This window comes from Ursus arctos, unplaced genomic scaffold (genome assembly GCF_023065955.2).
Source record: "Ursus arctos isolate Adak ecotype North America unplaced genomic scaffold, UrsArc2.0 scaffold_34, whole genome shotgun sequence".
NCBI lineage: Eukaryota > Metazoa > Chordata > Mammalia > Carnivora > Ursidae > Ursus > Ursus arctos.
In genome coordinates, this window is record NW_026623030.1 from 16,976,958 (window position 1) to 17,003,677 (window position 26,720).

The 26,720-nt window shown below is 43.1% G+C and overlaps 1 protein-coding gene across 1 annotated transcript in view; it reads right to left on the minus strand.

Moving 5' to 3' along the window:
- Positions 1–26,720, minus strand: part of SUDS3 (SDS3 homolog, SIN3A corepressor complex component) — a 337,068-nt gene that overhangs the window by 133,058 nt on the left and 177,290 nt on the right. The window contains exon 16 of the transcript XR_006411240.3: positions 9,041–9,215. The gene's annotated coding sequence lies outside the window, so the exon portion shown is untranslated. The remainder of the gene's footprint in view (positions 1–9,040; positions 9,216–26,720) is intronic.

Here is a 26,720-nt window from a genome sequence, read left to right on the forward strand (position 1 = left end):
CAGGTGGCCATCTTGGTAAAGATTGAATTAGAAATTCAAAGAAAAGAAAGAGGGAATGTCTGGGGCAGGCTTGGCTTTGGGTAAAATTGTGAGTTGGCAAAGTCTGACTTCAGAACCACGCGGTGCCCCCATTCTCCCCGTGATCTGATCCCCACCTGAGGCAGAATCTGCTTTGAACTAGGGGAGGGGAGGAGGAACTTGGCTTTGACTCCCTTTCAGCTTCCCCTCCTGCTTTCTGTAGACCTCCTGTCACTTGTCCCACCCACTCTAAGTGTGACCTGTCCCTTCAATGTTCCCCGATGCTATTCACAGACCTGCGGTAGGGGCTGGGAGTTAAACCAATTGTTAATTAGCTCATAATGAAATCTAAACCGTAGATATCCCCTCCCCACCAATCCAAGGATATCTGAGATTTGAAAAAGGGAGCTCTTCAAAACACACTCTGATAAAGGAACAGTAGGCAGTGTGTTGACTGAGGAATACGGCGGATGCTGCGAGGTGCTGCCAAGATCCCCCTTCAGAAATGAAGGGTGTAACAGCTCAACTCCTGAAGTGCTTTTAGGAGAGCCCTTTGCAATCAGCCCCTTTCAGGGATTGCCTCAGCCGGAGAGAGCTGCCTCCTCTAAGGTCATGCTCAAGGTCATGCCGACTTTCCCAGGCAACTGGCACCCAATTACTAATTAACAGTGGGTATGCAGACATAGCCTTCTTGCTGGGACAACTTCAGAGACAAGTTGGGAAGATCACTCCCTCTTCAGAACTCTCCCTAGGGTTGGCTGAGGTTTCTGCTGAGAGGCAACTACAACTCAATTTTCTCCTCTTTTCAATCCCTCTTCCTTCTCTTCCCCCCCATAGGTATTGATCCCAAAAGCTCTCCTGAACAACTCCCCTGCATGCCAGTCCCCATCTCGAAATCCGCTTCCCCAAGGAATCTGACTGATGACAGTGCAGTAGGAGAAGGCCCTTCCTGGCAGAGCCCACATGTTACGTAACTCTGGGGCTCCACGCTTCCAATCCCGCTGTTTAGAAATGGTGTTCCCTAAGAGTATAGCAATCCTGAAGTTCTGCCTCTGTTGGTGCCTCAAATCACGCCATCCAATCACAAGCATGAATTCACGTGCACCCAGCTAGCCACTCGACGAACCTCTATGATTGGCTCTTGCAGGTTCCTGAGTCTTTCACTGTGGCCTGTTTCTGCCACTCAGGGCTTTGCAATGTGCTTTCTCTGCACCACTCCCTGACCTGCCAACCTGTTTTCCCACATCCTGAGGCTTCTCCCACATCTAACCTTCCTCAAAATGTGCACGTTCCATGTTTGCCACTATGTGGCACTGGGCAAGTATTGATCCTTCTGAGCCTCCACTTCCTCACTTTTGATGCGGCACAGACTGCCGACTGGCCCCCAGTCAATACCCATCACTCCCGCCTTCCCTTCCCAGAGCATATGGCCACCCATCTAGATACTTCCCAGCCTGCCTTGCTGCTAATGACATGTGACCACATTCTGATCAATGAAATGTAAGTAGGAGAAACTGCATGGTATGTGGAAGTTCCATATTGCGCCCCTAAAAGCAAGCTGTTTTCCCTCCACATTCCTCTTCTCTTTTCTGCTGGCTAAGAAGTTGCAAGTGAGCAGCTGCGTTGAATTCAATAATGGAAGCCAGCTTCAAACCACCAACCTCCACCAGTACACGAGGGAGAAATAAGCTTCTATCTTGTTTAAGCCACTCTATTATGGGGGCCTCTTGGGTACAGCATTTTAGCACGAACATAATAAATACATGTGAAACAAAGATAATGACCCTTACCTCACAGACTTCTGAACATCTAGCCACCCTCAATGACCTTTCCTCATCCTGTTTCTGTTGAATCTCATCTCTAGAACGAGGGATTTCAAAAGACTGATCTCCGAGTGCCTGGGTGGCGCAGTTGGTTAAGCGTCCAACTCTTGGTTTCAGCTCAGGTCATGATCATCTCGGTGTCTTGAAATCGAGCCCTGCTCTGGGTACAGAGTCGGCTTGGGACTCTCTCCTCCTCTCCCTCTGCCCCTCCCCACTGTCTCTCTCTCTCTCTTGAATAAATAAATGAATCTTTAAAATACTGATCTCAAGAAATACAGAACAACACAAGCAAAGATCCTGAGTTCAGGGCCCAGATAAGCCAGAGTTCACCCTACATAAACTAATACAGGGCCAAGTCCCTTATCCTCTCTGCTTTGTTTCTTTCGCTGTAAAATTAGGATAAGAATTGTAGTTGCCTTACTTGGTTGTTGTGAAAGTCAAATGAGAAAGTAACATGCTTATGTAAATGTATGCTATATCGTAGATGCAAAAATAGACTCTCAACCAAGGACAGCTATTATTACCTGAGAGGCCACTTTGCCCAAGGAATATGAGCATGTGCTCTGCAACCAGGCAGTCTGGATCTGAATCCAAGCTCCCCCACTTGCAATATTTATAAACTTAGATGGGTTACTAAATCTCTCTGGGTCTTAATTTCCACCTCTGTGAACTAGGGATTCTAATAGTATCTACCTCATAGGCTCATCACAAGGATGAAATGAATTGATAATTTTAAAGTCCAAGTAGAGGGGCACCTGGATGGCTCAGTCCATTAAGAGACTGCCTTCGGCTCAGGTCATGATCCAGGGTCCTGGGATTGAGCCCCGCGGTGGGTTCCCTGCTCAGTGGGGAGTCTGCTTCTCCCTCTGCCTCTGCCCCTCCCTCTCCCTCATCAATAATAGCTCTGCTCATGCGCACGCTCTCTCTCTCTCTCTCAAATAAATAAAGTCTTATACAAATAAAGCCTAGCAGAGTGCCTAGCAGGTGGTAAGTGTTCAAAAATTCTACCTATTGATTATCATCATCAAAGACTTCTTCCAGGGCTGATATATTAGGACTCTCCTCACAAAACTGAAAAGCAACGAAAGTCTTCACCAAGGGATACTACTGCACACTCGAATGCTCTATGAAAATGAGATATGCCCTTGCTGACCTGCTGTTAACTGAAATTCTCATTATCAGAACCACATCTTCAAATTGTGGTGTGTTTTTATAAAACTCCTAGCCCCAAACCAAAATATATTAACAGAAAATGAGACTACTTGGCCTGTTTTATAATTCAGCAGAAATACACTAGTCATTTATCCATTTAAACATTTTCTAAGAAGCTATAAGCACAGTTCAAGACTCTTAAAGGTATAAAAACATAATAGAAATCAGTTTCCCCAGACTACTAGCTCTGATTGTAAAGAAAAAGGACAATGGAAGACACCGCTCATTGCCTCAGCAATATCTATTCCCCTCTTTCTTGATAACAAAACCAAATTTCATTTGGAAAAATAAAGTGCCAACTCCAGACCACGGGCTGTCATTGATCTAAGTTGATCTTGACAATCCTGTTCCTTCTTCCTACCTCTCTTGCAGCTAAGGACGGTTATGTGACCCAGGTACAGGGAACAAAGGTATGCAAAATCTGCCAAGGGAGCAGTCTCAAGAAAGCATCTACTTTCCCATTTAGAGGAGACAGAAGCAGCTGGTGTGGTGCCTTTGCCTTTTCCCCTGCCCACCTTCTTCCCGTCTTGAACAAATATGTAATGTCTGAAACTAAAGCAGCTACCACATGATCTTAAGACAACTAACATAAAGGAAAGGCTGAAGAAAAAACAGGTACACTGGTCCTGACATTCCCAAGCCACTCACTGGACCAACACCAGTAACCACTGACTTCCTGACCCCTTGTTAGAAGCTACTACAGATGAGTTTTACTTGCAGCTAAATATATTCCTAACTATACAGGTCCTTCCACAGAATACGGAGCTGTAGTGGGCAAGTCCAGATAGCAGTTTCCAAGACATGGAGCTATGTTCTTGTATCCAAGTTGTGGGGATGATATGAAGGATGTGAAGAGGGTGCTAAAACTACACCATTCCTACTTCATTATTTTACCTGTGACTACCATCTAATTCAACCCGGTCTCTGGTGAATTTCCTAAGCACAGACACAAGCAGCTTATTGATAATCCTAAGAAGGCACAATTCTCCTAACAGCATACAGAATGTGTGGTCCTTGTCCTCAAATAATAGCTCTGCTCAATTTGGGCAGCCACCCTCCCCAGCCCACAGCACTTTTCCTTTCCTATCATTTCTTTTCTAGCACATAGCAATTCTGTCCCACAGGCTTCCGGTGCCTTTTCAACTCTGCAATCACCCAGCAGTTGGTAAGACCTATTAATATTTCAGTTCATTTTTCAATTGCAGGGCCATGATACTCATTGAACACAGACCATCTATTCATCTACCACAAAACACACCCAAGTGTCTCAAAATGCCCTTCTGGTTACAAATGAGATAGTTACAAAATACCCTTCAGGACCTCAGAGAGCACCCTTCCAGCCACCTTCAAGTCAACGTGAGGTCAATTTCTCCAGGATCCCTTCCACGATCCAAGGCATAACACTGCCTCTTCTTGGCACTATTAACCAGGAAAAACAAAAACAAAACAAAACACAGGGTGGAGTTAAGACAGCCATTTCTTTAACCTGAAATACGGCCATCCTCCTCACAATGACCTTCACGATGGGTTAAGAATAATGCAGCTAAAATATATGGAGTACGTACTGTGTTTCAGGCATGAGGGTATTTAAATGCTTTAAACACATTATTTAATTTTACTATTTCATGGAGGTCCTTACAGCTAAAGTGAACACATATTCTGGTTTACATGGGACTGTCCTGATTCACACTTCCCATTCTGGACTTATTATTAATAGCACCCATTTCACCCTCAAAAGAATGCTATTTTACAGTTATAAAATACATAAGTCACGGTGATATCATGTACAGCTTGGGGAATACAGTCAATAATATTGTATTAACTTCGTATGGTGACAGATGGTAACTAGACTTACGGTGATCAGTTTGCAATCTACAGCCAATGTCAAATCACTATGTTGTACACAGGAAACTGACAGAGTATTGTATGTCAATTATACCTCAATAAAAATGCTTTTTTAGATGGTAGATTATACGGTCATCTTAGGTATGGTCAGACCACCTGGGTTAAATTCTAGTACTTCCATTAAGAGCTTTGTACTATTTGCCTCGGTTTCATCACATAAAATGAGATTCATAATGGAAGTATTTCTCACTATCTAAATTATTTTAATTCAACAAGAACATACAACATAGTAAAATATATCAGTAGGAGTTCATACGATTGTGTGCAGGGGATGGGGGGACATGTGCATTTAAGGTACATATAAGCTTAGCGGACTAACAACATTTAGCAAGTGTTCCATAATGTGGTAGATTTTTATTCCTGTTTCTCCATCTGTAAAATGGCAACAACATCTTATGTTTCTGGCACCTACCTGGGGTTCAGTGAATGGTTAGGATTATTATCTTAACCTTGGGAAATAGCTCCCTCTGAGATGGAAGGCATAAAGTGGTCTAGAGATACACAGTATCAAGGGTTTGCTTAACAGCCTCTTCCATCCTGTCCTCTTCCATTGGAAGGAAACATCAATTCTGGAACATGACATCTGTCCCATGTGAGCAATGCAGAGCCAGAAGAACGTGAGATGACTCAAGGCCCACCTGCCACAGGTTGATGGATGGCAAACCAGTGAACTGCTGAGACTGGCTCAAACACCCATCTGCCGAGTGCCAGGAAAGAAGCTGGGGCTTCTACTGTAGCCATTGATGTCTGTCCGGGCATCTGATATCTTAGCTAAATTTAGACTGGCAATCAATAGAGACCTCTCCCAAGGCCTCATTTTCACAGATTCTTACCTCGCCAGCGTGTCATTTTGCAGCGGTGAAACCTACATTCAGGGCTGTTGACCCTGCTCGTAAGCAATTGTCTGAAGTTACCCAGTTCTACCTCCACTGTCCTCCATGTCTTAATCACTTGCAGCAAGGAAAACCATTTTATTGATGGCCACTTTCCTCAAAGTGGGGTTACAGATATCGAATCATGCAATCATGGAAAATCTACACAGAGCCAGATTGCCTTAAAAGTCTGGCGCAGTGGGCACCTGGGCGGCTCAGTGGGTTAAGCGTCTGCCTTTGGCTCAGGTCATGATTCCAGCTGGAATTAAGTCCTGAGCTGGGCTCCCTGCTCAGCGGGGAGCCTGTTTCTCCCTCTTCCTTTATCCCTCCCCCTGCTCATGCTCTCTCTCTCAAATAAATAAACAAAATCTTAAAAAAAAAAAAAGCTATAAAAGCCTGATGCACTCAATTTACAGATCAAGAAACTGAGATTCAATATGAGCAGAGACTTGCCCAATATAATATGCAAATTATTTTAGCATTAGAATGCGTTGGGGGCAGGACGCTGGAATCAGACTACCTGGCTTCAGATTCTACCTCCACTTTATCTCTCCGTGCCTCAGTTTTCTCAGCTATAAAATGGGACTAATCATGGCACCTACCTCCTTTATTGTGGTGAGGATTAAATGAGACAGTACACATAAATCCCTTAGCAGAGTTTCCTAGGGCTTAGAATTCGCATTAGGTAATGTTGCTTTTTATTATTTTTAATATTGATGGAGCTGATTCCGCATCTCTCAGTAAAAACAACAACAACAAAAAACCGAACTTGTTAGAATCTGGGTGCATCCTCATAAAAAGGGACTTTTTTAGGTCTTAGATTTTTCAATGTTTTTCCTTTATAACATGTAATGCTCTCAAGGTTAATAAACTTGACCAGTATTTCCCTTTTTTAAGACTTATTTATTTTAGAGAGAGAGAGCACAAGCAGGGGGAGGAGCAGAGGGAGAGACAGAGAGAAGCAGACTCCCCACTGAGCATGAAGCCAGACGGAGGCTCCATCCCAGGACCCCGAAATCATGACCTGAGCCAAAACCAAGAGTGGGATGCTCACCCAACTGAGCTACCCAGGCGCCCCTTGACCAGTATTTCTTAAACTGTATTCCTCAAAAGAGTAGTTTTCTTCAAAGCTAGGAATTCTTTGAAATCCCTAGTTTGGTGGTCATACAAGTTTAAGAAATACTGGACCTTCAGTTTCCTCCTCCCCTGGAGATTCATTATGCACATGAACATATTAAAGATCTACAGAGTCCTGCAGGAAAGAAGTTCAAATGACGTTATTTAAGCTGTTATTTCCCAAATACATTTGACCATAATATCCTTTCGACTATCCCCACTGACACTGGTTATCACACAAATTCCTCAGGAATCAAGAAATTCTGAACTAGATCAAAGCTTCTTAAAGTCTCCCACTCAAAATCAGAAGCCAAGCCATATCACCTAACATTCTGTAGCTTCCTAACCTGAAAAAAAACTTTCTAGCTAATAACCTATACTTGACACTGTCTCCTGAGCCCAAGACTCCCATAGGTCACTGAGTCTTGACAATCATGTTTGTAGAACTTTGCCACCCCACCCCTGAGCCACAGCTGATTGGACCAGAGGTGGACACCTGACTGAGGATGAACCAATCAGATCCTCTCCAGAGAGAGACTCGTGTGGGGAGGTGTCCCAGCCCTTAAGTTAAAGACCCCAAACTCCTACTGCTGGAGACCCAACAGCTGTTCTACTTACAGCTTCTTTCCCAACTCTCCCCAGATAGTGGTAAAGATGGTGACCAGCACCTCCAGCCTGCATTCTATTCCTTGCTTCTCACAGTTAATTGAGTCTTGTTGGCCCTGATTGGCCCCACTTAGGTCACTGACTCATCTTGAACCAAGCACAAGGGATGTGGGCTTCTGATTGGCTGGGCCTGAATCACATGACCACTTCTGGCACTAAGATTGACAAAAACCCATCTGAATCTCACAGGACTGAGAATATAGAAATAGTTTCCATCAGGTTCTGCGACCAGAAGATGGGGGGAGAGGGGGGATGATGGTGAGCAGACAAAAATAAAGATGTCCACCATACCCAGGGCCACATTATGACTTTCATGGGTTTTAGGCACTTTTGTCTTTAAGAATCCCTTCCCCCAAAAAAATATATAGATTTAAAATCATATTTTATGACTGTGTTGGTATAAAGACAAATGTAACCCTGGCTGGATAATATTCATGCCTTTCTTCTGACTTTAAATGAAATTAAAACATTTTTGTGGGCCCTAGGTACTGTACCTACTGTGTCAATGGATAAATCAGCCCTGACAACACCTGCTCTCAGAAACACTTTTCAGCAGAAACCTGTGCCCACGAATGCACAAGTATTCTTCCTGTGTCTGCCTTCCACACCATCCTCCAAGCTCAACCCCAGAGCTCATGAGGAGAGGCAGCCAATTTTCCTGAAGAAACAACCTGGAGAAAAGGGGAGCCAAGGAAATTATGGGCTTCTTAATCAGTATAATCTTCCTGCTAAAAGGTTTATCTGCTACAGTGCCTTAATCTGCTTCCAAAGTTCACATTCATTAACTGCCCAGTCTCAGAAAGGTGTTGATAGCCCCCTTCACAAATCTCTCACTTGCCATAACCGGCATTATATTCATGGCTATTATTTTTAGGATTACATGAAGTCAGTGACCTTTTACTTTCTTCCCCCGTAGTCTAAAGAGAGATGAACCAAGGGGATATTTTCATGGAGAGGAAACCAAAGAATGGAACAAGGTGGAAAGAGACCTAAGTGTTTTGGAATCAGAAGTCCTGAAAGGGACTTCCTGAAGTTAGCTGGAATCTCTCTCTTGTCCCTAATTAATTTACCCTCAAGTATTCTGAATAGCCTGGTGTGGAGCACGCATTCCCATCTGTCATCCATTTGCTTACTTTACTGCTCACGGGTTTTGCCATATTTGTGTATCAACTGTAATATTATTAAGCTTTTGTTTAAACCAACTCACTTTTCCCCACACAACTTCATTCTAAACAATACCGTCCAGGAGATCAAAAGTTTGATGAACCAGTTATATTTTTCCTGATACATTTAATTAAATGTTGACTATTCAAAAAAAATATTTGTAGATGTACCTCCTAAAACCTTCATGAGCACCCCCAATGACAGGTATACTCCTGGTAGGATACCTGCCCCTAATTAGCTGTGTGCCTTTAACAAGTCACTTACCTGGGTACCTGGGGGGCTCAGTCAGTTAAGCGTCTGCCTTCCACTCAGGTCCTGATCTCAGGGTCCCGAGATTGAGCTCCATGTTGGGCTCTCGGCTCAGCGGGGAGTCTACTTCTCCCTTTCTCTCTGCTTGTGCTCTCGCTCGCTCACTCTCTCAAATAAATAAATGAAATCTCTGAAAAACAACAACAACAACAACAACAAGTCACTTACCCTCTCTGATCTTCAGTTTCTGGGTCCAGCTGACCTCTAGAGATCTATGATTCTGCAGTTCCAGAGAGGGGTTTAGGCAGTTGAATTTTGCGTAATTGTGTTCCACTCCACCCCCCACCCCCAACTTTATTAGCTTTTAATTTTTTGATATTAATTTTCAAGTGAGGAAAAGCCTATATAAGTTTTGAAAATAAAACATATCTTATTTATAAAAAATAAAATATATTCCCAATCCATTTGATTTTTTTTCTTCAGATTTCTGTCCATCAAGTGCTTTTAAAACTGCAGAGGTTTTGTACATGCTGTTCTCTCTGGAAACAACGTTCTTCCTGCAAGAGTTCACATCTACTCATGCTTCATATCTCAGCTCAAATGCTCCTTGCTCAGGGAAGCCTTTCCAACCTATTACCACCATTTCCACTATAAGTCACATCCTCCTATTAAATGCTTCCATATTATTCTGTTTCTCCAGATGTAATTTTACCTGGCACAAGGTAGGCACCCGGTTTATTGAATGAACATTTCCGGGAGGGGGTGGTTTTGAAATTTCATAGAAAACAACATTTCTTTTGGTAACTTGCTCAGCCTTTTTAGTCCCAAAATCATCCCTAATGTCTAGCCTAAATTCCTCCTCACTTGGCAGAGAAAACATTTTACAAATAGAGTTATACCTGAGTGCTGTACTTTGAGGGCCAAGGAGAAATTACAAGCTGCTTTTCTGATGGAGCCCTGGGAATTTCCTCCCACTCCCCATCCAAGGCAAAATCCAAATGTTCTTGATGCGTGTTAATTGCGAATGGAGCCTACTGTTACCTGGTTCAACACAATTATCTACAAAGCTGGTCAAAAAGGCTCAGATGGTGGTGGTTTAAGAACAAAGAGGAAGGGAGAACATTATTTGAGTAGCAAGTAGGCAAGCAAAATCCATCATGGTTAATTATTTGCTCTTAATTGTCAGGAAATGAAGGATGGATGGAAGAGGGTTTAAATGGAATAATACTAAAAGTGTTCTTCTACCCAAATGCTGTAGCCAAATTTGCAAGTGAGACTTTTCATAATCCACGGGTTGTTAATTATCTAAACACGGGTCCCTTGGAGCTGCCTGAGTGAAGATTAATTAGTTTTTGAAATAATAGCTAAATTGATGCGGGGAAGGAGTTCAAACTCCAAAATAATGGCTGAAAATTAGCCATCCTATTTCTTCATTTCTCTTTGCTGGGTTCCTAGAGGACATTTATCTCTGTTGCTTTTGCAGAGAGGGCTCATTAATCAAACAGGCAGATGGGCCTTCCCAAATTTGTGACGTGGAATGAAAAAGTAGGCCCACAAAGTGCACAGGAAAAGAAAAGCTGATGATTTTCTGCACATACTTCCTTCCAAACTCAGTCATGGCCAGACACTTCCTTGTCAATATGAGCAAGACAAGGAATAAACTCCAAAACTCGATTCTTTTCTCCTGGACTGGAAAATGGGTCTGTGGGCAGAAGGAGGTATTCGTGGGCCCAAATGTCCAGTCCAAAGACTAGACTTCTGATTCAGAGAAGGACTTAGTTTCACATACAGAGTCTTTTTTTTTTTTAACTATAGAAGTAAAATTAAGGTTTTTTTTTTTTTTCTGTTTACTTACCACATTATACAAAAAAAAAAAAAAGGGCAGGTTTTCACTAAATTTGGAAAATATGTTTGGGGTCGATTAACTAAAAAAAATAGAGATTAGGGGCACCTGGGTGGCTCATTGGGTTAAGCATCTGACTTTAGCTCAGGTCAGGATCTCAGAGTCCTAGGATCGAGTCCTGCATTGGGCTCCTGGCTCAGCGGGGAGCCTGCTTCTCCCTCTCTCTCTGCCTCTCTGCCCACTTGTGCTCTCTCTTACTCTGTCTCTCAAATAAATAAAATCTTTAAAATAAATATGTATATTTATATAATATATAATATATATATTTATATAAAATATATATAAAATCTTTAAAATAAATATATAAAATCTTTAAAATAAAATATATATAAAATCTTTAAAATAAATATGTATATTTATATAATATATATTATATATTTATATAATATCTATTTATATATTATATATATTTATATATAAATAAATAGTAGAATAGCACAGTTGGTTGAGCATCTAACTCTTGATTTTGGCTCAGGTCCTGATCTCAGGGTAGTGAGGTCGAGCCCCATGCTGGGCTCTGCACTCAAAATGGAGTCTGCTTAAGTTTCTCTCTCTCCCTCTCTCTCTGCCCCTCTCCCTGCACTCTATCTCTCTTTCTCTAAAATAAATAAATAAATCTTTTCTAAAAAATTGAGTTTATGTGAGGTTGATGAATTCCACTTTACAGATAGGCAGTTGTCTGAGTTTGAGTTTCTCCAAAATCAGGTACTGGACTTGCATGCAGGTAGTTTATTTGGAAGATGACCCCAGGAAGCACAAGTGAGGAACTGGGAAACGTGAGCCAGAGAAGGGTAAGAGCCAACAAAGCACGCTGATGAGCTGAATACCACCATGGGCAATAAGGACTCAGTCTGTTAGAAGTCTTATTATGAGAGGCGCCTGGGTGGCTCAGTCGATTAAGCATCTGACTTTAGCTCAGGTTGTGATCTCAAGGTCTTGGGATTGAGTCCTACATCGGGCTCCCCACTTAGCAGGGAGTCTGCTTGTCCCTCTCCTCTGCCCTTCGCCCTGCTCATGCTCCCTCTCTCTCTCTCGAATAAGTAAATAAAATCTTTAAAAGAAAAAAAAGTCTTATGAGAAATCATGTGAAACACACTTGTAAATGGTCCTTCTGGAGGATGAGGAGGCTGGACCATTTATTTGATGATATTTATGCTGCAGTAGTTGAGGGTTTTGCCTTGGGTATTAAGATCTGACACTGTTCTCCCTGGTACCAGAGGAAGCCCTCGGGCAGAAAAGGGAGATACAGGTGGAAACTGTCCCCAGCTGCAGATGAGTCCAGATGGACTGAGGGGGCTACTGGGGGGTGGCATCAACAGTCGCAGCAGTAGCCTCGCCCCAGAGTAGGCAACACTGGGGTACAAGAAGCTGGTGACTATCCAGAACAAAGCTGTGGACAGAGAAAACACACAGAGGTTTCAAAGATGAGCCTCTAAATGGAAGTTATAAGGGTAGACACTACAAAATAAAGCATGATAGCTTCCCACAGGGGCAACTCTACAAACTTTAGTGTACTTTAGAGAGGATGCAGAAAGATTTATTTATGTACGAATGGTTTTAGAGATTCCAACAACCAAGTCTAGGGGGAAACAGTTGTTACAGAGTTTGTGTCAATATCCAAACAAATATCCCCTATCCTGAATCATTTTCTTCCAAAGCCCCTGGGTTTTCCTGTCTTTTCCCTTCTGCCCTGGAACTCAGACCGAGCCAACTTTGTTTACCCAGCTTATTAGCAAGATCTCGTATGGTCTTGGGTTTGGTTCTCCCAGAAAAAGCCAGAAAGGCAATGATTCAAGGAGTCTGAGAGGTGATCCCAGGAAAGTAGGTGTCGCTGGTTGAGTTCCCCAGAAAGTGGACTCTGAGATGGAGTTAGCATGGAAGATGTTTATTAAGGAATGCCCTTGGAATCAACACCTACAAAAGAAGGGGAAGGAATCAGAGATGGGAAGCAGGAGGAGGTGAGCCAGCATGCAGGCCCAGCAACACCTGAGCCAACCCTACAAAGAGCTCTGAAGCTCGAACGACCCTTATGAGTAGCCCAAAACTTAGCTAGGATGGCTAAGCCTTTATAACGGCACACAAAGCAGTCATTGGGTGTGGGCTTCCCCAGAACCAGGTGCATCCTTGGGCAAGGCAGCTGTCTGCAGCCAGATGATCCCTAAAGGGACTGACAGTTGAAGGTCATCTGCCAACAGCACTCCTGGAAACTGGGGCAACAAGTCTTTCAATCAAGGGACACATCTGCATGTTGTACCAGTGTCCAATACAGTGGGGCAGGGGCGGGAGTGAGCGAGACAATGAAAGGAAATAAGTCAATAAACAGTATGTTATTGAAGAGGTTACCACGGTGGGCAATCAGATTATCCCACCTAGGACAGCAAGGGCGCTGGGGGTATTTCTCTACCAAGTCACATCAGTCACTGGTTGAGAGCTAATCCCATGGAGCATTAACGTCCTGGACACAGGCTCACGGGGCTCCAGTTACCAGAGAAAGTCATCAGGCAGAGTCACTGTGCAGCCCTTTGGGAGCCTTGGGCCGAGTATGGATAAAATGGTGTCATCGGCATATGGGTAGGCACCAAGAGTATCTGCTAAAGCACCAAATGGTTAACCAAAAACAATCCTAAAAGGGTTTTTCTGCCATACAAGACAGCTCTAACCCTCTTCTCAACTGCCCAATTATCGCAGAATCATCCTTTTGCCAAACTGCAATTAGAGTGATCTCCCTAAAGTAGGAAATTAAACATGTCACTGTCTTCTGCTTGAAAGCCCATCCTGCTTCCATCTCTAAGAAAAAGTCCAAATTTCTCACTCTGGCCTAAAAGGCCCACCTCTAAAGCATGACCTTGCCTTACTTTACCTTCTACGACCTACCCAGTTAGACTACACTCATTTACGTCCCTCTGATTCATCATGTTCTCTTCCTTTCACGCCTTTGCATGTGGTGTGTCCCTTGCTTGTAATATTCTTCACTTTTGCCCACTCCTATAGCTCCATCAGGTCTCAGTCTTGTGGTGCTTCTCCCAGGAAGCCTTCGTTCTACCACGGAGTGGGTACAATCCCCTCCTTACAATCTCCTCCTTACAACCACAGCATGCTGAACTTCTCCATTGGTAGTATTTATATACTGCATTTTGGTTGACATATCTGTCTCCCTCACTAGACAGAGCTTTGCAAGGGCAGAGACCATGACTTGTTCACCAATATGTTGTCAGTGCCCAGCACAAATGTTTGACACAAGGTAGTTACTCAATAAATTGTGGGGGAATAAATGTGGAGCCAAATTTGCCCCAAACCCACAATGCATGATGCCCTATATCCTTCCCAATTTGGTCCAGTTCCAACAATCACTTTTTTGTTTGTTTGTTTTGAGAGAGAGAGAACATGTGAGAAGGGGGAGGGGCAGAGGAAGGGGAGAGAGAGAGAATCTTAAGCAGGCTCTACATTCAGCATGGAGCATGACATGGGGATCAAGCTCACAACCCTGAGATCAGGACCTGAGCCAAAATCAAGAGTTGGACACTTAACCAACTGAGTCACCCAGGTGCCCCCCAATAATCACTTTGAAGCAATACAGACAACCTCTTCACCAAGGAAGTCTTTGCTGTCTGATCTACCCTTCTGCCTATTGTATCATTACTCTTCATGCCTGGGTATTACGAGAAAACTGACATTTGGCCTCGGAAGCGGAAGGACACAATGATTCAAATAAGGAAAGGCTTTTACAACTTCCAATTACGGAAGTGAGGTGTGTGAAGGAATAGAGGTTCCTACAGAAGAGAATGGTTTGGTTAATCAAGGAGGAGAAGTGCAGATTTAATGAGGACACTGCAGTGGCTGAGGTGCAGACCTCCTCTTTTACAGCCACCCGCAGCAAGAAAAGAGCAGATGATGAGTCATTTCCAAGCCGCAAAGATCCAGTCCCCACACTAACTGACCTCCAGAAGTGACATTGGAGTTTTGGAATCTGAATGCATCTAGATGTCCAAGCAATCAATAATCCCCAAGGAAGCTAATCGAGTTAACTGGGGCCCAGCAGACATGGCCTGAAAGACATTGGACAGGGCCTAAAGGAAATCCATCTGCAGGCCAGAAATGGGATGGAAATTGAAAAATAAGGGCTTGGAATTGGTACTACAATTCTTCTGACAATAGATGCTTCTTTTTCCAGTAGATGATAAACTCCATGAGGACAGAAATTCTGTCCATCCTTTCACAGATGTATTCTGAGTCTAGTATAGCATAGCATCAGATATGTACCAAATCTTCATCAAATATTTGTTTAAAGAGTGAATGAATAAATAATGAAATGCTCTACCACTTTCTCTTAAAATCTTGCAACATCTTATTGCTGACAGTTTCTCCAGTTTTGTGACTGTCCATTCTCTGCAATGCAATTGAGCCTCTAGCCAAGGCAAAAATGTGGAGGAGCCAAAGCTCTCATCCATTGATGGTGGAAACGTAAATTCGTACAAGTACTTTGAAAAACTATTTGGCGGTGTCTACTAACATTAAATATACATACACGACAAGCTAGAAATCCCATTCCTAGGTATATGCTCAGCAGAAATACACACAGATATTCACTAAAAGACATGTATAGAAAGGTTCATTGCATCACTATTCACAATGGCCCCAAACTGGAAACTACTGAGATCCCCATCAATGCTAGAATGGATAAATATATTGGGGTATGATCATACAATGGAGTGTGATAATGAGATAATGAGTTTCTTCAGAAACTATAGGCAGCAACGTGGATGAATATGACAAATGTTGAGTGAAATAAACCAGACACAAGGATACTAGTGTATGATCCAATTTATATAAAGTTCAAAAACAAGCAAAATAATCTGTTTGGTTAGAAGACAGGGAGTAGATACTCCTGGGGATGGCAGTGACCAAAAAGAGTGATGGTGGATATTGATGAGCATTGCAATGATCCATCTCTTGATCTGGGTTCTGGTTACATGGAGATGTTCAGGTTGCAAACATTCATTGCACCACACATGCTTATGATTTGTGCTTTTTGCTATACTTAGGTTATACTTAATTTTTTATTTTAATTTTAAAATAAATTTTAAAAAATAATTCTAGCCAATGACTTGCAAATGTATGTGAGAGACATGGTTCAGAGGGCCAGGTATGAGGAAAACAAGGAAGAGGTAGGGACTGAGTGAAGAGGGAGTCACGCCCCTCTAAAGACATTTAAATTCGGAATCTGTGCTCACCCAACCAAACATGACTGGTGGCCCAATTCAGCCCATGTATAACCAATTATCAGTCTCTTCATGTCTGCCCATACTCAACCACCCACAGTCTCTAGACATACCCGACAACATGTCCCTAAGCCTTTGCCCTCACCCTGTCTTCTGGCACCTTCTCCTATGGCAATGCCTTCTACTCATCCTCCAAGATCTAGCTCAAATGTTTACCAGGTGGAAAGCCTTGCTGTCTTCTCCTCTCTCAGGCACTAATAATCACTTTCTCCTCTGTGTTGCCATAAGATTATGTCTCCCCCCACAGAGTATAAGCCCAAGAGATTTTGTTCCCAGCTTCACTGCCAGCACCTAGGACAGCACCTTGAACAAGGTAAATGCTTCATCTATATGTTGAAATACAGCTGGAGAAAATTATTTACTATAGCACTATAATTATGTTCTTTATCCAGAAGGGTGTAGTTATAAAGCCCATAAACAAGTAAGCATAGCCCATCAATCCCCCAAATTCCAAAAGACTATAAACAGTCCCTTATTGGGATTTGGGTGGTCTATTCCAATCCCTATAGACTCCAAAGAGGATAAAGATTTTGAAATTGTTTCCTTATTCTATTATAACACTCTGTCAATACCTACAAGCTATTCCAGTAGGTCCAAGGATTCCCCCCACCCAAGGAATAATATCCCATGAGGAATTACTAATTTGGAAGCCTCCTCCACTTGGACCCTCATTCTCTACTTTCCCTCCCTCCTTGACCCTTAGCTTATTCAAGCCATTGCTCAATCTTCTTATGCTTAGTTTTCAGTGCAATTTTTCAGCCATTTGGATCCTCATTTTGTTCCGCTGTTGGGTTGGAGATTGTGGCATGAAGAAGGGGCCCAGATCCTTTGGATGTACTCAGCCTGGCCTCCCTCACAGTGGATTATCAAAAAGTAATCAGATCTATCACACTGCCAAGACTAACATCCTCTACCATCTCATCCCCTAGTCATTATTATGCTCAAAGATATCTATCTCCTTGGTATATGCCACAGGAAGATGGAAGTAGAGGGAGAAAAATATGTTCCCTCCACTCCTCTGTCATAATAATCATCACACTGTATTCTGACTAGATGTATATAATCTGCTTCCTCTAGGAGACTAAGCTCCCTGAGGGCATGAACTATGTTTTATTTTTCTATACATCTAAGTGTCCTCAGGGCACTCACAGAGGGATGGAGATGGGTGCCATATGGTGATACGCTCCATTGGGTAGCAGTTGAAAGAAAAGCTGCTGCCACTGGCAAAAAAAAGGAGCATTTTAAACCAAATTCATGTTTGCCTCCAACAGATTGCATCTGTCCAAAGTTCTGTACTTAGGCTACAGAAGACAAAAGGCACCAAGTGGGAGTTTGGGCAACTGAAAGCTTGGACCACTCAGAATGATGGGTCTACATATAGCTCTCTCAGCTGGAAGCTACGGGTGCCTGCCCTGCCTTCAGTGTTGAGAATACTGCACGCAGGGTAGAGGATTTAAGATGTTATAAATACATTCTCTGGATGGTAAGAGCATCCACAGGCACCACTAGGCACCAGGACCATAAACATGGTGGAGATGGGGGGTGGGCAGAGATTCTTGTTTAATTAAAAATAACTTTTTTCTGAATATAAGCATCATCTATGTGAATTGTGGAAGATTTCAAAAATACCAGGAAGCATAATTTTTTAAATACATGTGATACAAGGACCTAGGAATAAACATCGTAACTCCTTCCAGGCTTTTATATACCAATCCTGGCACTGGTCGCAGAGAGTGCTTGGCTCTGTCTTCACGTGAACTCAATTCTGTTACACATGGTTTCTGCCAGGTGTAATTCTCTCCTCAGTGCCTCTTCCATGCCCACTGCCATGTGCACTTCCCTCCAGCACGGTGACTTTCATCTCTGGTGCGTAGTATGGATTTTTTGCAGCTCATTCTCCATTCTATGTCACATGTGCAGTGATGGCATGAACTCTGTGCCCTGCTCCTCTCCTCCCTTTGGACTATCAAAAGCCTATTTTGTAACATCCCCCCCCCCAAATGTGTTATTATCTTCCTGCTATATCCACCCTAATTCTTGTCAAGGTGAGATAGATGCCTCTGACTAATTAAAAAAGCATACACACTAGGAAAAAGAGAAAATATACACACACACCAATATTTCTGCATTTCATCAAATCCAAGATGCTAGCAATTATAAGACAGATATTTAAAAATTTTATTGAAGCATAGCATAGAGAGAGAAAAGTGTATAGACAGAAATGCATAGCTCAGTGAGTAATCACAAAGCAAACACCTGTGTGACCGCTAGCTGGGTCAAGAAATAGAATGATGCCAGCCTTTCAGAAGCCCCCCCCCCATTGTTATGTTCCCTCTATCCTCTCAAAGGTAACAACTGCCTTGACTTATAACCCTATATCTTGGTTTTGCCTGGCTCTTTTGAACTTTATGTAAGTAGTGTCATACATTATATATTCTTTTGTTTATGACTTCTATCATTCAACAATGTACTTGTGAGACTCATCCTTGACTCACACTATTTTATGTGGTCCTAAGAAAGAAAAAACACCAGCAATTAAACTAGGGCACAAAGCTTTCTTATCACTTATAATTTTTATTTCATACCTACTTAAAGAGCTATTTTAGATTTATTTATTCAGACTTTTATTACATATTATTCTTATGCACTCATAAAAAAGGGAAAACATAAACAAAAGAAATTGGTAGGGCGTTCCTAAGACTCCTATGTTCAGAATCCAATTCTTCTGGGGGTGCCTGGGTGGCTCAGTCAGTTAAGTGTCCAACTCTTGGTTTCAGCTCAGGTCATGATCTCGGGCTCCTGGGATCAAGCCCAGCATCCAGCACCATGTCAGGCTCCACACTCAGTGGGAAATCTGCCTAAGGATTCTCTCCCTCTCCCTCTGCCCCTCCCTTTGTGCTCTCTCTCTCTCTTTCTCTCTCTCTCAAATAAATACATAAATCTTAAAAAAAAAAAAAAAAAGAATCCAGTTCTTCTGAGTCACTTTTGACTCACAAAGATGCCCATTTCTTTTTTCACACAATGACATTCGTCATACCACTGCATTGGCGATATGGTTTTTCTTTGGGGTGTCCCACTATTGTCTCCAGAGTTTTCCTCCAAGCTGATGACCCCGGCCTGCAAATTTGGATGCTGAAAGTTTCTTACCAGGAGTAGCAGTAGGTTTTTAGACAACAACCAGAATTTATAGTCCTTCCTTCAATGGTCCTTAATGGTTGGGTGACTAAAGCATTCTGGAGCCAAGTGATCCATTCCGGCCACGAGGAATAAGAACCAAGTGGGCAAATACTCAAGACAATGACAACCACATAAAAAATGTCTGTCCGACTGGCAGTGATTGTAAGATGCCAATGATTCCCAGATGCACCCCAATTTCTAAGATGACACAATGTTATTTAATGTCTTTTTCAGAAACAATGAAATGCAACAATATTTTAGTGTATTTATCTTGTTTTTGTATACAGTAAAAATTGGTCATGTGGTAGGACTATACTTCCCTAAGATAGGGAGGGAAAAAGCACACAACCAGAGAGGAACAATTCAGAATATCGAGAAAATCTTTTGGCAAAAAAAAAAAAAAAAAAAAAAATTAAGCAACTTATTCTAGTTTAGTGTAAGATGAAGTATAAGGCAGATTTGGCTGAATTTATTTAATTTTCACTAAAGACATTCTTTGATGCTATGTTTTATTTCTCTAATGATTTCATAGTAGCTGGGTTCACCATCCCACAGAACAAACACCGATCTATCCACCCAACTTCCCAAACCAGAAACTTAAGAGATATCTCCCTTGCTCATGACCCCCACATCCACTCTGTGTCTAAGCAGCATCCCTCCACTCATTTGAAAATCTCTCTAATCTGCCTACCCCCCTTCCCTTCATCACAAATATTCCAGTTCAAACCACCATGACTGCTCACTTTGATGACTACAAATGTAGAGATATATTTGTAAGGTCTATCCCAGTCTCTTCTAGGCCCGCTACCATCCACTTTCCACCTAGCAAAGAAAGGATCCTTCTCAAATGTAAGTCTAGTCATACCACCCCATGGCTCTAACAAATATGTCTAAACTCCTTACCACGGCTCTTAAGTTCCTGCATTTTCTGGCTGGGAAATACCATATATGGCCATCCTGAAGGACTTTAGGGCCCATGATTCTCTAGACTCTGATAGGGCTGTGCCCTGTACAACCTGTCTGACTGTACACAGCAGCCCTCAACTTCTCAACCTTCACAGCCTCATCTGTGCCACTTTCACTTTGCTCCCCACATTGGACCCACATGGACCTTCTCTTAGCCCCCAAACACACCAAACTCCTTCCCAACTTTGTCTATGCTGTCCTCTCATTTAGGCACACTTACCCGCAATTCTGCCTTCACTTAAGTAAATAATACCTACTAATCCCCCATGTCTCAGTTTGAATGACACTTCCTCAAGAAAGCCTTCCCTGATTGTCCAGGCTTTCTATATAACCTTTCATAGACTTGGTTAAAACTGTTAACAGATACTTTTTCATGTGCTTTATGATTTAAAAATCTGTATTCTCATCTGGCATGTCAGCTGCCCAAAAGAAGGAACTATCCGTCTCCGCGCTAATATATTCCCAATGCCCAACATAATGCCAGGCACAGAGAGGGTGTTTAGTAAGTAGGGAATGAATGAATGGGTAATGGACGGACGTAGGAAGGATGGATAGATAGACAACTGAATGCATAACTGAATGGATCCCTTTAAGACAAGCAGCGGCAGCATTAATCCATCGGCTACTTGGTATCTCCCCATTCTTCTCTCCTTCCTCTTCCTAACCTGTCACCTACCTAATTTGGTCTGAGAATCAGGACCCTCGGTGAGTCCAAAATGGCTTTAACCTAGGGTAACCACATGTAATAAATGAAACACAAGATATCCAGTTACATATGAAATTCAGACAAGCAATGAAATTTTTTAGCATGTCAAAATGAACAATAACGATTTCATTTTGCCATACTTCTTCTAAAAAATAAAATAATTGTTTATCTGAAATTCAAATTTAACTGGGAACCCTGTGTTTGATCTGGCAACCATACTTCAACCTCTTCAAACCTGGACCTATTTGTCCCACCCCATCCCCTGTCTTCTGCTCACCTTTCTATCACTGGCGGCTGAGACCTCTGTGGACTACATTTCTCAGAACCCATTGCTGGCTGGATTCTGGGATTGGCCAGTGAAAGGCCCAGGTAAGAGAGTGGAGGGTAACAGTAAGAGAGAAGTCAGTCTTTCCCTCCCTTCTTCGCAGCCTCAGGCAGCATCTCTAGTAGCAGCCATGTCGCTTCTGTAAGTCTAGCTCCTGCTAGAAGGCTTTCTGTGGTTCCAGCTTGCAAAGGGTGACCCCAGCTCCTGGTCACACCATCCTATCTGTGTCCCTCGGGCCTGGGACAGAAGCAGCTTCCTGCTATTTCCAATTTCTGAGTTGCTTCACCATTTCACTTCCTTAAGCTTTTCTGTTCTTTGCTCATCTGTGCAATCTATTCCCTACATTAAGTTCTTTTGGTATTAAAACCTCAGAAGGTTTCTGTTCTCCTGATTTGAACACTGACTCATACACCCCAAATCTCTAACTTCTTGTATAGCCTGCTGACCTGATTGCTGGGCATAACTCTTCCTCCAAGACTGTGAGCCAAGTGTAACATCCACAGTACCATCCCCATTTTCAATGCTTCCCCTAGCCTACTGTTTGGGGAAATGGCTTCATCATTATTTTTATGAGTAATAATAATAGAGCTAATATTTATTGAATGGTTACTATATGCAAAGCACTAGACCCACTTGATTTCATTTACTTTCCAATGCAACTTTACGACTTGGTACTTATTATCCCCATTTGGTGGACAAGGAACTTGAGGCTCAGAGACCAAGGTGATGCATTTAGGACAAGCAAACCCAAGCATGTGTGACTCCATGCTCTTAATCGTCCCTCTCTGCCTGGAACTCCAGTCCCATCCCCCTCTCACACCTTCTGTAGGTCATACTCTTAGAGCCAGTGTCAGTTCTTGCAGGAGGTTTGGGTATCTTTAGAAGCTGGTGTGTAGGCTACCTCTGGAGGAGTCTTTTGAGTTCTTCAGCCAGCAGGCTATATCTTGAGGTTGCTTCAAATGAACCACTCTAGGTGGTGTATGTATGTGTGGGGGTGGGTGGGTGAGTGGGGGTAACAAAGAGGGAGTGACCTTGAAATATGAAATGAAGTCACTCTGTGTCAGCTGTCCTCGTGGTGAGAAGCCAGCCAGGCAGCTCCACAGGGGACCCGGAGAGACACAAAAGGCACACAGAGTCGGGTTGAAGGCGATGTTATTAATCAGGCGAGGGACTTTTGGCACCGAGGGAGTATCTGCTCAACAAAATATGAAGCATCATCCAAGTAGCAGCATGAGAAGGCCTCCTGATGTATGTTACCTGAGAAAGGCCCATTTTAGAGCAAAACTAAATAATGAAATGAAGTTGACACCCATCCCTCCAACACTCTTTCATGTTTCCGGGGGAAATTGCAGCTAATAGAGCACTGCAGGACTCTGCACTTCACAATCAGAAGCCCACAGAGGTGCCTCCATGGGGATTCAAGTCCCACAGGACAACTCAAACGCTACAGAACTCAGCCCTGTTAGCCCCCAGCTGCCAGCCTCATGCAGAGCCAGCTGTCTAACATTTACAAACCAATATCTATTTTTAACACAACACAGGTGTCAGGGAGTGGGCAGAAAGCCAGGCAGGGATGAAGTCAGCACAATCTGATTTGACCAAGTTCTCTGATCTGGGGAGTGGTAGAGTAGAAAAGGTATGGTCCAGTCGAGCTGGGAAGCAGACTATATGTCTAGCAGTTTCTTTCCAAAAACTCCGCACATGAAACACCCAATGCTTTCCCAAATCATATTCATTCATTCAGTGTTTACCAAGTATTTCTTGAGCACCTACTATGCCTTGGGCATTGTGCTGGGGGCCATCCCAGACTCACCCCATTAGGAAGGACTTTCCCCATCTTCTGCCCCATTGCAGCAATATCTTGCTTTCAGGTCCTTTGTTTCATTCTGTTCACAAAGTATTAATTGAGCAACTACTCTGTGCCAGGCACTATGGTTAAACATACGGCAGTGAACAAGAGAGACCTAGTCAGTGACATATGGTAGCAAGAGTATCATATATGAAGGCAAAAGATAGACTTTGAAAAAAAAAAAGATTGACTTTGGACAAGTTGGTTAACCCTTTAGAGCATCAGTCTCCTTGCTTTGGAGTGGGTAGGATGATCCTACCTACTTCACAAAGATATGATGAACCTCAGAAATAAGAGATGTAAAAATCACTAATTGTATCTACAAAGACCCTATTTCTAAATAAGGTCACATTATGAGGCTCTGAGTAGATAAAATTCTGGGGGGAACACTAACCCACTACAATTATACTAGGTTATCAACTAATTCATATTTTTAAAGAACTGACTCTATGTTTATGTCCCTTAATACTCACTCCATATACTCCGTGATATCAGGAAATATGCATAATTTTTTTTGGATCCCCATTTTCAAGAACATCTAAGTATCTGGTGAATGAACAAATGGACCAAGGAACAATAAGAGGAGATTGAAAACTCAAGGGCCAGGCTGGTAACATGAATGAGAGCAAGAGTGGGCCCGCTAGAGTGAACTGGAGGGCACGTGACCTACGTGAGGGCATTGTCATCCAACTCCCGCCACCTCTTGCCAGAAGCAAGCCCAGAGTTGTGTGACTTCTGATTTGTTTCAACAGAAGCAGAAACTGTGGCTTTTTATGTGGGATCTCCCAAGTTTTAAACGTTGGTCATAAATTAAACTTTTTTTTTTTAAGATTTTATTTATTTATTTGACAGAGATAGAGACAGCCAGCGAGAGAGGGAACACAAGCAGGGGGAGTGGGAGAGGAAGAAGCAGGCTCACAGCAGAAGAGCCTGATGTGGGGCTCGATCCCATCACACCGGGATCACGCCCTGAGCCGAAGGCAGACGCCCAACCGCTGTGCCACCCAGGCGCCCCATAAATTAAACTTTTAAAACAGAGCACAGAATCAACAAAATACATTGATGAGCGGGATTTGGTACAGGGACCACCAGCTTATTACTTCTACTCAAGATCCCAGGAATGACTCTGATAGAATCATTTCAGGCAGGCCAGTGATACAGACATCTTTGAGATGGCTGGTCTTGCAGGGTTTCTTCTCTGCCTACCTGTGGGGTAAGTGTTTATGGAGCCATGCAAAGATTTACAAGTAGAGGATTCATATCCTTATCAATTCATGCATTCAAGTACTTACTGAACCACCATTCTTTGTGATGCTTTGTGTTAAGCTGGGCACACAGGAGGCAAAAATCAAACATCACACCCACCCTCAAGGAGCATGGAAAGGGAGAGAGAGATCAAATTGATCATTATTCCAAATAACTATTTAATCACAACTGTGGTGAACTGAAAACAAGACAGGGGCAAATTTTTCCTCACTCAGGTGTTTTTTTGTTTTTGTTTTTGTTTTTTTTTTGGTATTTTTGTTTAGTTTATTTGAAGATGGAGCTATGTGGAAGGGGGTCACTATTTTTTGGGCACTCAATGTGGGGCCTGAGTATTCTCATTTGGACTCTGAGCCTAGGTACAACTTGGCGAGTACTTCCTGTCCTCTTCCTTTACTTTCATTTTGGGGGCTTTTCAAGGAGTATAGTCTTATTGGAATACTTTCATGCCAGTTGCTCGGGCAGCAATCCTCTAGTCCGTGGCTACTCTATGGGGAGGAATACAAGCCTGTCCTTGGCTGGAAACAGGTACTCTGGCCAGAATGGTAAAACCCTGGGGCTCCCGGGTGGCTCAGTCAGTTGGTTGGGTCCCTGCCTTCAGCTCAGGTCATGATCTCGGGGTCCTGGGATCGAGCCCCACATCAGGCTCCCTGCTCAGTGGGGAGACTGCTTCTCCCTCTCCCTATGCACCCTCCCAAGCTCATGCGCTCTCTCTCTCTCTCTCTCAAATATATAAATAAAGTCTTTAAAAAGAAAAAAAAAAGACCCAGAAACTTGATGCCCTTTCTTTGCTTCTGTCCTTATACAAAGCTGGCTCTCTGTCTTGGACATGGGATAGCCACTTAAGTCACTAGGACAGCTGCCAATCTTAAGACTCCTGTGTAAGGTTTCCTCCTCATTGGTCTAATGTGATCCCCTCCACATCTCTGGTCTAGCCACTTCTAGCTGTGAGATCTCTGCTTGGAGCCAGCCAAAACCAGTACCTGACTGAATTAAAACCCAACCCGGGACCCTTTCCTAGGGAAGTCAGCTGTAAAAGACTACACGTGTTAGAATGTCACTTAGACCATGATGGATTTCTAACTTTACTCTTCTTTGTCAATGTCCCCTACTAACAACTTAAATTACAACATTGAGTAATTTCCCCCTGTAAAACTTTTCTAGTATTTTCCATGGGTTAAAAATGGCATATTCGGCATGGCACGGTATAGGTCCAGTCACTGGCACCTATTTGTAGTCTATAATGCAGGGGTGTGGGGACGGGGGTAGCAGGGGAGCAATGCCAGCATCCCTCCTACAGAGCAAGGCAGGGTTCACAGCGATTACATTTGAGAGACGCCTTGAGTCGTTTTGACACTAGGAACTTCTGACATCCTGCAAGGGACGCCACCCAGACCTTCTCTACTTTTCTAGGAACTTTCTTGTTAATGGACCTTCTCTACTTTTCTAGGAACATGGGATCTCTTTCTCTCAGTCCCCAAGGAATCTCCCTTGGGGTGCCTTTTAACCCACTGGAAACAAATTGGATCTTAAGATTTAAGAAAAGACTGATCTTCTGTAACACTGAATGGCCTCAGTACTCCTTAGGAGTCGAGGAAAAATGTCCCAATAATGGGATGTTAAGCTTCAATATGATCTATCAGTTAGATCTCTTCTGCAGGGCAAATGGATGGAGGTACCCTATGGTTAGGTCTTCATGGCCCTAAATCAGGAGCCCGACCTAAGAGCCTCTTGCAGAATGTGTTTGGCCACTAACCAGGCTAGTAAACCCCCTCCTGATATATTGGATGATAATTGTCTAAACAGGCCTCCTCCTAATAAACCCAGGTTGCTGGAGGAAACACAGGCCACCCCTGACAAAGGGGGATGATGACTTTCTCTCACTGTTCCTCCTCCTAATAGACCCAAGTTACCTCATTTTTGGTGGGGACTTCTCCTTCATTCATTTCTTGTGTTAATGGTTATGATAATCAGAGCCAATTGTCTCTGGTTAGTCTACCTCAGGATGGGGACTTCAAGGAATATTCCCAAGCAGGTGCCAAAACACCTTTTGTTTCGGAGAAGTTCCCAGTCGTCTCTGGCCCAACACAGACTGCCTATTTTCATTTGTTGGTGGAAAAAAAACAGGCATCTGCTCATCTGTCCAAGCTGATGAGCTTTAGAACCGGGAGTCCTCTTTCTCTGCCCTCGGGCTTTTATCCACTTCCAGCCTCGCTGGTGGCACCTC